Raw genomic sequence first — 13,279 nt, 5'->3', positions numbered from 1 at the left:
GGGAAACAAAGAAAAATGTCTCAAATGAAAAAACAGAAAAAAGCTCTAGAAAAAGAACTAAACAAAATGAAGACAAGCAATCTACCAAATGTAGAGTTAGTATATGAACTCAGTGAGAACTTTAACAAAGAGAAAGCATAAAAATGTAGATAGAAAATATAAAAAAGAAACAATCAGAAATGAAGAATACAATAATTGAAGGGAAGAATACATTAGAGAGAAGCAACAGTAGATTAGACAAAGCAGAGGACTGAATCAATGGTTTAGATGATAAGGTAGCAGAAAACACATAATCAAAATAGTAACAAGATAAAAGAATCCAAAAAATGAGTATAGTTTAAGGGAACAACATCAAGTATACCAACATTAGCATCATTAGGGTACCAGAGGGAGAATACAGAGAGCAAGGAATTGAAAATCTATTTGAAGAAATAATGACAGAAAACGTCCCTAACAGGCCGAAGGAAATAGACATACAATTCCAGGAAGCATTGAGTCCCAAACAAGATGAACCCAAATAGATCCACACCAACATGCATCCTAATTAAAATGCCAAAGATTAAAGACAAAGAAAGGATCTTAAAAGCAGCAAGAGAAAAGCAGTTAATTAGATACACAAGAACTCCCATAAGACTGTCAACTAATTTCTCAACAGAAACTTTGCAAGTCAGAAGGGGTTGGCAGGAAATATTCAGTGATAAAAAGCAAACACCTACAACCAAAATTACTCTATGCAGCAAAGCTATCATTTAGAATCAAATGACGGATAAAGAGCTTCCCAGACAAGAAAAAGCTACAGGAGTTCATCAACACCCAATTTGTATTACAAGAAATGTTAGAGAGACTTCTTTAAGAAGAAGGAAAAAACAAATTTCATAAATATGAATAATAAAAAGGCAAAAACTACATATATATCAACAATTACTTTAAATGCTAATGGATTAAATGCTCCAATCATAAGATAGGTTGGCTAAATGGTTTTCAACTTTTTCTGATTAACTTTTATTCTCTGACTCTTTTTCTCTATCGTTTTCATAATCCTTTTTACATTTATTTACCACACATGAGTGTAAAACATTTTTAGAATTATATTTATTTTTTCTTCTGAAGAAAATTTTGTATAATCAAGTCAATATGTATACTGAAATCAAAGACAAGTAGGAATATCTATGTGCTCTGCAAAAGTCTTGAAAGAGACTGTTATAAAAGCCACTCTTAAGAAAAGAGTAGTTAGGAGCTAAGTGTGGAGAAAGACTACTCAATTATCTATGGCATTATCTAGAGATTAATGCCACAGAGAGAATTTGACTTAATTGGGAGCCAATATCATGCATGAAATCCAAGATAGAATAAAAAAAAATGAGTATGAGGTCAGTGTTTAATAGAACATGAGAGGTAAAATCAAAGGATTATAGATTTTGTACTGGAAAGAGAGAATGTTGCTATGAAACCTCTTCTACATAGTGCTTGGCACCTAGAAGGAAGTAGGTAAATGCTATTTGCAAAAGCCATACTAGCATGAAAAAAATGTATCCATGAACCATAGATTGTGATATTTGTGTAAACTAAATATTTTTAGTAAATTACAATAGAGAACTTAAGATTTTCATAAAGAAATCACTTTCCCTTATCTTCAATGTTAGCAATTTCCTAAACCAGTCTGGTATCAAAAACCTTTGGTTTTTTCCACTGATATTTACTATCTTTAGTCTTTTCCATATTTTATGTTTTGTTAATATTTGATTGGCAGGCAAATTTTTGTTATAGTGTTTTATTTGTTGATTAGAAAGACAAACATTATTGCCATCTTGGATAATGTTTGAATATTTTGTTACCTGGCAAAACAAAAACTAGCATGATTAAATATCACAAGGTACACAAATGTAGATCTGATATATTATTAAGTCTCTGGGGTGCTCACTAATTACATACTTGTAATGACAGAGACAGTGCTTCCTAATTTACATTAAAAGCATTAAACTATTTTCATTATCCTCGTCCTCATCATCGTGCAGAATATTTTAATCTGAATTATATCTAGTTTTATCTCTTCTCTTACTACCAGTAGTTATTTTGGTGACTTCTACAATTATCCACCTCTAAATTGCTTGTATTCCCATTCCAGATAATTCAAAGTTATTTATGAAAAGTGGAATTATAGAATATGACATACTTTAAATTCTTGTTGAAATAAATTAGATAATGTTATTTTTTTTACTCTCCCACATACTGCATTACAGTTGAAGTGATTGCTGTTAACCATAAGTTTTAAATGCTAACTCTACACATCTAATGAATCTAGGGATTTAAACAGTTTATATAGCAAACTGACATGTTCTTATTAAAAAAAACAGAATTCACAGTTTCTTACTCTCTACTTACTCAAAGGATAAGTTTTACAACTGTGCTATCACCACCAGCTGAGGTAGATTTAAGAGACATGTTTTTTTTTTTAAGGTATGACTTTTATAATAATTGATGCAAGAGAGACCCCTAGCAGCATCTGCACATGCTGAACGCTTAAATCAATGATAGTGGCTTTATTCCCAACTAACAGAAGTATCTACATTGATTAATTCTTTTTGTCAGCAAGAAAGGGAATTATTACACAAGGGGCACTACTTGACTTTTTCAAATATTCATGAAATGATGTAATGTTTGCAAAAATGTAGAAATGATGCTTCACTTATTCACTTTGCCTTGCCTGGTCAACCTAAATGGATGGAGTCATAGGTGGCAATAAAACACAATGCGAATGGATGTTAGTTATGATGAAATACTACTTGGCTGGGAATCATAATCCTGAAAACCAAAATTCCTGACTATTTGCCTATTCCTGACAGATTTTTTAAAAAGATATGCAGAAAAGGTACATAAGACAAAAATCTTCCTATTTTTTGGAGTAAGACATGATACTCCAATCCTGTCGGCAAATCCTGAGTAGCCCCCAAGTGCAGTTGGCAGAAATGGATTGAGTTGTTTCTGGCTCTCCTGAATCTGGACTCCCAGATTGATTCATAAAGGACATATAATCCCAAGGTAAAAACATAAAGGAGAATGAAAGCAATAAGATACACAGCAGGATCAGTGATATCCCAAATCTTCCCCAGGATGATATTTCTTCCCGGACACTGAAGGGCAGCCTAGAATCTTCTTATCGTACTGTCCACAAGGATGATACAGAGATATTACAAAGAGAGACAAGAGGATGATAATTTTCCATAGAATCTGTGGCCTGATATTTTATATGCCTTGAGTGGACCTTGAGATTTCCAACAAAAGATGGAAGGAAGAAGAAACTTTACACTCTCCCCAGAAGCCAAAATTTCTCCACATTTTCTTTTTTATTTAGAACCCACTGGACTTAAAATTCACACTGTTTTCAATCAGGACTATAGCTATATGTATGAAGGATGGAGCCCAACACAGTCGAGTATCAGAAAGGTCTCACCTAAACCTTCCAGTTATTTTTAATTTATTCTCATTGATCTAAATGTATATCACTTAGAACAATGGCATATATATTTCAGCCATGGATGCCTCTAAAATGAAATATGAGGGGACAATAATTAAGTTTACTTCAAAAATACAAGTTATAGAATGAAATTTTAAACTTCTTGTTCTCATCTTGATTTATGCCAACTTCATGGTCTATCAAAGTTCATTATGTAAGGGTTACATAATGGATACCATGTAAGAACATGATTCCAGCAACATGAAATGCTTTGGATTTATCCCTATCCCATCAATATTGACAGTGGGAACTTCTCACATTTTCAGGTGAACCTATTAATTCTACAGTAAAAATAGTGTATAAGTATATACATACATCTTCCCCATGCAATTTTCTTCTTATTCTTGCTCAGTGCAAGCCAGAGAGGTTTCACTTGGGTGCCTATTTGGAGTCAGCTTCTTTCAAGCAGCTTTCATCATCTTCTCTAGAGCTTGTCTCCTTTCACTTCTCCACCACGGAGTTACCCTAACTTTAAGTTTCTCATGAAATCCTTTAGGAGCAAGAAGAGACATAAAAATATAACAATACCAGCTCTCCATAAAAAAAATAGAAAACAAACTAATTTCAAAATTATATTCAGTAACAGTTGTTTATAATAAAAACACCAATTTCTTAGAATTGTTCATCAAATTAATGTTTCTAAAACCTTGGATAATCCAATCTAGAATCATTCAGGATTCTTAGTAATTTTTAGGATCAACTAATAAGGAGGCCAGACAAAGAAGGGAGATATGGGTCATCCTGTGTTACTTACTCCCCAGACTCTTGTTTTCCACATTGGACACATATTCTCTGTTTCAAAATAATAGAAAAGGTTTCTATGAGAGGTTCACAGGTTACTACATGCAACAAAGAGAGTTTAAGTTATGAAACAGCTATGTCTTCTAACTCAGAGAGTTGTATAGCTAATGTGACATGCTCCGTTAATTATGTGTGTTTACCTAAACAATTTTAATCCAGGAGTATTAAGATTATGCAATATCTTAATAAGATAGATAATAACTAGTATTATTAATCTATTTACCCAGACATGCAATCATCATGTTTACAAAGAGATTATACCAGATCACCTGTCTTTTTTCCTTTCCTCTAAAGTGTCCCATCACCCATCAATCATGGAAGAAATTAATCACCAGCCAGCTGTAATAACTTTTTCCTGCCTTCTCTACCATCTGACCTTGGTCAATATTTCCTTATTAAAAATTTAAAAGATATTCGAATATATTTTTTTGCTACATTTCCTTTGGCCTTGTATATACTACCAATCTAAATAGCTTATTTACCCCAGGAGATGTCCATTTGCTCCAAATTCCATTGGTAAGGTTTAATCCCAATAATTTGCTTTAAATCTTTCACTAGTCTATTTGAAGAATGAATAGCAACTATCAAGTGTTTTATTCTCATTATATTTTTTCATCTCTTTATTTTTCTTACTAAAATATTTTGATTCATTGGACTGAAGGGCACTCCTGATGATAGAACCAATCTATGTGGATGCAAATATATTTGATTGTCCAATCAGAGACCTTACCGAGTATCAAGCTTTATTCAAGAGGCACAAGCAAAGTAGAGGTCTAAGGCTTCACATATGTCATCCCAGGTCCTTTCTTTCTACATTGGACATGTGATCTCTGTCTTAGAGTAACAGATGAGCTATCTACTGTGCTTTATTAATCATCTCACACAGCAAGCAGTATTTAATTTATGAAATATCTCCACTCTATATACCAAAAAGTATATTAAAACTCATATTTATCTTAGACTTTATTTCATTAAGGTGCTCATAGTCTCTCAAAATCGAAGGATAAAAAATTGACCACCTATTCAAACCACCTTCTTTCTATGAGATTGTAATCTGAAACACACTTGCATAATTGCAGAATTTTTAATATATTTTCTAAATCTAGTTTCATTAGTTTTCTCTTTCTTAATTTCCATGTACATATAAATCTATAAACATACATATATGTTAAGGACATTAAGATATGTATATATAAGATATGTAATGTACATTTGTATATATTTAATCTTTTAAAAAATTCTCTACCTTGGTCCTCATGTGTGCAACCCCAGAGTAAACAGAAAATGAGCTTCACTTTGGGACTATCTACAATTTCGCAAGTCTCCCACATTCATAAGAACAAACTCTCTACGTGAACTTTATGTAAATTTCCCCTACTCCCAATTATCTGCTATTTACTCAGTATTTCTCTATCTCCAGCACTGTCCCAAACTGTCTTTTTTTATCCTGGTGCTACCATTTATTTTCCAGGATCTGGTTCCTTAGGCCTTTAAATACTATCTCCATGGAGACTAAACCTTGTAATCTGCCTTAAAAGATGTAAAAGTAGTTGTTAGTCTTGCTGTTTCTAAGCCTATGCTCTCAGTTTCCCAAAACAAGTCCCGTCAAGTGATACTTTCAAAAAATATCTCCTTCTGAGTGGCAATTACTATTCCAGTGACTACACAGACTTTCCTTTTCCTGACCTCATTTGGCAAACTTCACAACATCAATATCAGAATAAATTTAACTTATTATTTCTTTACCTCAGCAGTAAGATTCCATTTCCCTTTCACTCTCCCCTCCCCATACTTACAGGTATTTTTCTTTATCATTATTATTTTTTTAATAAGTAAAGCACTATCACGATTCCAAAGACTCAAAAGAACAAACTCAATGGCACCACAATTGTGTGGAATGGGATAATGAAGAACTGGGTTTAAGGGGCAAGTGGTATCACCCATATGGTACCCAACAGGGAAGCCTCTGATGTCTCCAAGAAAACACCATCAGAAGGAGAGAGAGAGAGAGAGAACATTAGATCATCTGCCCAACCAAATGACTCTAATGCTGGATTCACCACTAAGTGCCATGTAGAACTGATGGGTGGAAGATAAATGATGGCAAATCAGGTTCAAAGTTGTGATTATTGCACAGGACTGAGCATTTTAATATCTGAATTGAGAATGTTTGTGTAATCGAGCAGTTTCTTAAGAGTAAGCAGATAAATAGAGAATTCTTGAGACCGGCCCAAGTTTTATCTGACAGCAAGAGAAGATGTTCTCCCCTTAAATAGATTTTTAAATGAGAAATAGAAGGCAAAATTTAATTTCGTTAAGATCACATGAAGAGTAGCTTGTTCAATAAGCTGGTTTCGTTGCTAATGGTACATATCTATTAATTTTCTTGAAAGAGATCTTATTAATATATAAACATCATAAAGGCAAACACACTGAGTATCAGCCATCTGTATACTGGTTTAAATGTGGCCCTAGTAATAACAAAAATCTTTAGTAAACATGATAGGTATCTATAATTTGAAGATCATTTCTCACTCTCTGTCCATTGAGAACACATTACATATAATTAGATGTATGTCAACATATTTACCAAGCCTATTTTTTAGTTTAATGTTAATTAATCTATTTCATAGAAAGAAAAAGTGAAGCATAATGTGAATGAACTGTTTATCTATCATACTTCAAAAGTAATAGGCATAAACTCAAGAAAATCAAATTTCAGGCCATAATCTTAATGAGTAGATAAAGATGTATCAGCATGATCCAGGAACCTCTGGGCATCCAGCAAATTGGCCATATGCTAATTTTTCTGTCAGAGCCATTTCCAGAAGCTAAAATGTAGCTCGACTGGGAAATACTTGTGCTGTGCTCCCACAAGCCTGGTATATTTGTGCTTTCTAGACATCTGGAGACAGAGTAAATCAGACCCAAGAGGAATTTCTACGACTCACTGTAAATAGTAAGTCTCATTTTATAAATTACAGGTTATCAAGCAGGTAGCTGATCTCTAGGGCCCCTTTTCTGCCTTCATGTTATTCATTTTACAAAAGCCCGTGGAAATGTTAAGAATACACTATGAGTGATCCCCAAACACACTAGGAAAGGCTTTTTAGAAAAGACTTTAGAGTTAGACTTTTAAAAATTGCAGAATTTTACAGAGAAACAGAGAATGAGAAAAAGAAAGATACTCCAGGCAGAGGGAATAGTACTATCCACTATCAAAAACATGAAGCTCACCTTATATACTTAGGAGGACAGGTTTGCTGATGCAGGAGGAGCCTAGATCTCCTGGCTTGGCTCCTGTTTCCTTTTCCTACAACTTCAAGCTGCTTCTGGGCTTAAGGTTTCTGTAGGCTGGGAGCTACCAAGAGTTGAAAATGAATTAAGTTCAGTCCCCTGGAGATCAATTACGGTTCTCCAGAGTGTCCTTGAAAGAGTCTTGGAAAAGTCTCAGTATTGAGATTCAAAGTGGAGGAGTATCTCTGGGCCTCGAGGATTGTACCCCAGAGTCATCTATCAGTCTGTTACCATCTCCCAGTAACTGACTGCAGAGGAAGAAAGTAATTGAATGCCCACAGGGAACCACCTTCTGAAATTTCATTGTTGATAAGCATCTAATTCTTTGCTGTTAATCAGAAGAAAAGAAAATCAGACCACAGGGAAAACCACAAATGAGAGTCTCTAGTATTATGATAAACTCTTCTATCCATATATAGAAGAGTTTTGCTCTATATGAGAATAATTGATATTGACTTCCTTAATTTCAATTTTTTTAATATTCTTCATTCTCTCAATATCTCCTTAGACTTATAGCACATATATCTTATAAAATCATCACTGCATTTGTTTATTTTCTCTTATAACAAAATAGATTTAGAAATTTTACTCTCTAGAATATATATTTTGATTGGCATGTTTTCCTATTTCTGAAAGTTATTTTCTACTGTTTTTAAAGTGTTGACTTTATAATTTTCATGAAAATCATGAAAAAAGAACAAATGTAAAACTGCATGTCTCTTATTCAGAATAAGTTTCAATGTATAAAAACTCACGTTGCATCTATTTTATACAAGAAATATTATATTTTTAGTAAAATAGTAAGGATAGCAATAGGTCAATTTTATTCTACTTCTGCAAATATAAAATATACAAATAGAACTAAAATTGAGTATTTCATGTTGCTGATTTTATCTTTGCCATTGAAATACGTAAATTTTACTTTCTGTATATTCTATTTTTGTCCTTCACTTTCTTCCTTCAACATTTTCATAAATAATATTAATTTTTATCCACGTTTTTGTTTGATCTCTTGGATGTGCTTAAGATTTTATCTATAAATCTATTCTTTATCTTATAACAATGGAATGTAAAATTTTCTGAAAATGGTAATAGAATCAATTCAATGACTTTATAATTTAAATACTGATGAGAGACTATAACAGTTTAATTTTCAATATACTCTCTTTTTAAAGACTTTTTTAAAATTAATTTAACTGTGAAATATAATGAATCTTTAGCCATTGGAAATAATGTTTTTCTTTAACAATACACATATCTTTTGCCACAAATACAATTTCTTTAAAAGTCTATGAATTAATATAAATAAGATGAATTAAATTTACCAAGCATAAAACAATTTTTCTATGGAGTTAATTTTATATACTATATCAGGTAGGAATTTCATCCAGTTGTTATTAAGAGATATCCTAAAACAGCAGTTTCAATTATATTATAATAAGGATTGATTATTTCTCATAAACAAAGAAAAAAAGATAGTCACGCTCTTTAAGCTCTGTCATGTTTATAGTCTGACTCTCATTCTTATTATCTCAAAAAGACTGCCAGGTATTGGACATTATATACTTATTTCAAGCTAAATAAAAAAGAAAAATAAAAGTTTATAAATATGTATGTAAAATGAAACATTTTGCTTTAAAAAGCCACTCCTGAATATCATCTACTTCTACTTACATTTCATGATTTAGGATTGTTTCATTTAACCACAGATAATCATAAGGAAAACTAGGAAATATATTCTTTTTAGCTAGGTACACTGCTATCCTTAATGAAAGCATGTTGTATCAGCAAGCATAAGAGGTAGATATATATCAGATGGATAATCAAATGTGTTTTTTCTCCACATTTATCATATTTGCCCTTAAATTGATAATTCACAGTTGAGTTATACAATATAGGAAGAATGTTGGCTGGACTTTCCACTCCAAAAAAGATAATAAGAATAAATTTAAATACTTATATAACATCTTACGAGTTGTGTTACAGGAGCAAGATGATTAAGAATTTGAAATTTGGGTCAGTCAAACTGGTTTCATTCCTTACATTATCACTTATAAACTGTAACTTCGACAGGTTTTTAACTTGTCATTCAGTTTCTTCATCTGCAATATGTGATAATAAGTTGGCTACCATATAAAGTAACATAAGCTTTATATAAGTTAAATTATGGAAAATGCCAGGACAGTTTCTGGCATAAATAAAGCTTAGCTGTTATATAACAAAATAATTAAGAAATTTGCAAATTATAACTGAGCTATGTTAAACTATAGAAATGATACTCTCCTTGAAAATATAAATTCCTGCTTCAGGAATATTACAAGAATGCTCTGATATTATTTTTTTCTATAATTCCATAAATCTTGTGGATTTGCTTAAGATATTCTATTAAAATGGCAGTCAAAGAACACTTAATAGAGGAGGGAGTGAGGTTAGATGCGGGGAGGAGGAAAGAAAAATAATTTAAATCATTTCTTCAATTAAAAAATAAAAAGTAAGAAACACTTCATAATTGAAAATGGCATGTGTTAATTTTTTTTAACTTGGCATTTTAACTACTTCGAGTATAGTGATGATGTTTGAAAATCAAGTAAAGGCTTGAGTACTGTAATACTTTCTGATCTATTGTAAATTGGGACAAAATAAAAATCTATTTTACAATTTCTGTCTCTCTACAATAGAAGAATGTTGGAACACGTGGATGTGATACAATCAATTTTGTCTAAAATTTGAATGGAAGATAAATGCTGAATGATGAGTGCACATGCCCCATGACATATGCAAGATATAAAGAATGTGTCCAGAATAAAGAAGTGAGGAGGATCCTGCAGTCTATTCTGACCGAATCCCTTTTTGGTCCTGAAACACCCTTCTGCCATCACTTTTGAAAGACCACAGAAAATTACTTATTTCAGTATTCCTGGGTTCACAGTATCTAGAAAGACTTCATTTACTAAGGGTAAAAGATTGTAGAAATAGAGATATTTTCCTTGTTTTGTGCCCATATATTAAACTCAATATTACTGAAAATGAGATATTCAGAAATGAAAATTAGAGATCTGCATCTGTCATTGACTTTGGACAAATACCTGAAAATTATCTGTATTTCAAGTTCTTATGTCTGGAGATAATAGCGTGTCAACTTTATGACTCAGAGTTGCTGTGATTAGAAACAAGAAAATTAAGATAGTTGTCATTTGGATATTCCATAGCATTCAGTGTCATTCAAAGGCTAGTGTGTCCTTAGCCTTTGAATGTCATCAACAAGACCAAAAATATAGTTATAAATACCAAATCAGTATATAAACAAAACAAAAGGAAAAATGGGGGTACACAGAATAAAATGAGAAAAGGAAATGTGACTAGTCTTTCGCAAAGAAGAATACACAAAACATAAAATACGAAAAAGACTAAAGATAATAAATATCATTTCATGTGATTTATACAAATATCAGAAAATTAGAAGCTTGTATTCTTATAATACATACTTCAGGTTTTAATTTTTATATTATATTAGTACATATATTTTGTAAAATTTCTTTTACCTTAAGCAGTTTTCCTAGTGGAAAAAAATAAAATTCCGGAAGTTAAGAACTTGAGCTTTTTTGGTTATAAATCAAAGTTTCATATAGTTATGCTATCACAAATAAAAAGTATTAAACTGGTAAATGTGTTTTACTGGAGTTCATACATATCACTGGAGAATAATAAAACTAATATTTCAGGGCATTTATTTGAAATACTACACTTATAGAGACTTTCTGTTAAATGTGACAAATTTCAAATATACAAACTTTACAAGGGAAGCTCTGATACTTCTGAGTGTTTGTGATATAAGCATTTTTATAAATGTCACAGTTATTTATTCTATAAACACTCTTTATTTCTTTACTGACAAAGTAATTTCCATGCCAAAGTAGATAGATTCCTAAAGTTACCTTAGAATCTGCCATGTCCTGGTTCCTTAAACCCAACAGTTGGATATACTCTGTTTATTAACTGTGCTTACTAATTATATCTCTGTTAATTTGTTGGTATTTTATTAAGCAGGTAATTGATTTCCTCTCTTTTAAACAATCTTACTGCTTTCCTTTTTCAGGCTATAGCCTTTCTGCTCTTCTGAATGTCCTAAATTTCATCACAACTTTTACCTCAACATTACCACCTCCTTTTATTTTACATTCTACTTTCAATTTAAAAATTCTAACTTTAGTTTTCACCACCCTAAATGGTCATGTTTCCTCAGTGGAAAGATCTGATCTCTCTCTGTAAGGCTGTTTAGTTCTAACTTATCACAACCTATCCACAATTCTCTATGCTATGAAGCTACACTTTTGTGGACCTTGAAATCAGTTACTACTTCAATAAGAGGTTGCTGTTTTCCCCAAGAAAGCTCATCTCCAGATGCTTCTGACCTAAGAGATTTCTAACCCTCTTGCTTAACCTAATTATCTCTTTAAGTATCAGTTGCTTATATAATTAGACTTGAATATTATTTTGTATCTTTTTTTTCTCAAATAGTTTTCAAAAAGAACAATCCTCTGAATGAGGTTAATCAATCTATTTTGAATGACTTGTATAATAATTTAAAATAATTTGAATTCAATTGAAAGAAAAATTTTAGTCGATGACTTAAACACTGACTTTAAAGGAGTTCATTAGTATAGGTACATCTTTTATTATAGACAAAGGATCCTTGAGGAAATGGACGACTTGTGGAAGAGATAAATATACATGAACTATGATATGCTTATGAATACTTGGTTAGGTATTGATCATAATAAGGAAACATTAACTGTAAAACATGATGACTATAGTTAATAATTGATAACAATATGTCTTATAATTGAAATTTGCTAAGAGGGTAGAATTTAAATGTTCTCACAAAAGGAAAGAAGGAAGTAAAGAAGGAAGGAAGGAACAGAGAAAGGAAGGAAGGAAAGAAAAGGAAGAAAATTAAAGAAAAAAGGAAAGGAAAAGAAAAAGGATGAAAGGAAAAAAGAAAGGGAGAAAGAAAAAATAAGTATGTGAGATAAAGGATGTGTTAATCAGATGGGGGAATCTTTTCACGATACATACATATATCAAATTGTCAATGTTTATACTTTAAGTATCTTACAATTTCATCATCTTAAATCAGTAATCAATCAATAATACCAATAAAGCTGAAAAAATTCATAATTCAACATTTAAAACCTCAATCAATTTGTTTTTTCAAATTAACACACCTGTATTTGTTTCAAATTTACTACATTTTCCAGAGACTTTTACTACACATTTTTTCTGTTGCCTAGAAGTCTAAACAGACATGATTATGCACATGTCTTGTGAAACAACAACACAAAGATAAAAAATATTAATGTATCAGAGAGAAAACACACATCAGATCTAAGGTAATCAAATGTAAAATTCAATAAGTTCAATAATTGTTTATCACCTATCAAAATAGTAAATCTCTATAAGAAAAGCTTCAGCAGAATTGTGAAAAATGTTGAAAGATTCCAGGGAATCAGCAAAAAGACTATCAGAGAGCCCAGGCCTAGAGTAGGACAGGGCTAGAAATCACTGCCTCTTAAATTGCTGCTGTTCTTCAGACCAGATGAGTAACAAAGCCTTACATAGTGCTGCCTCTGTATGCTAGGCAAAGATAAACCTGCAGTCAAAAGGACC

The 13,279-nt window shown here is 31.8% G+C and overlaps 1 pseudogene; it reads right to left on the bottom strand.

Annotated features, from left to right (window-relative positions):
- Window positions 1-13,279, bottom strand: part of LOC105292807 — a 98,153-nt pseudogene that overhangs the window by 27,757 nt on the left and 57,117 nt on the right.

Source organism: Pteropus vampyrus, unplaced genomic scaffold, assembly GCF_000151845.1.
Source record: "Pteropus vampyrus isolate Shadow unplaced genomic scaffold, Pvam_2.0 Scaffold64, whole genome shotgun sequence".
Lineage (NCBI taxonomy): Eukaryota > Metazoa > Chordata > Mammalia > Chiroptera > Pteropodidae > Pteropus > Pteropus vampyrus.
The sequence above is the reverse complement of the archived record's forward strand: the minus strand, read 5'-3'. Positions and strand labels throughout refer to the sequence as shown.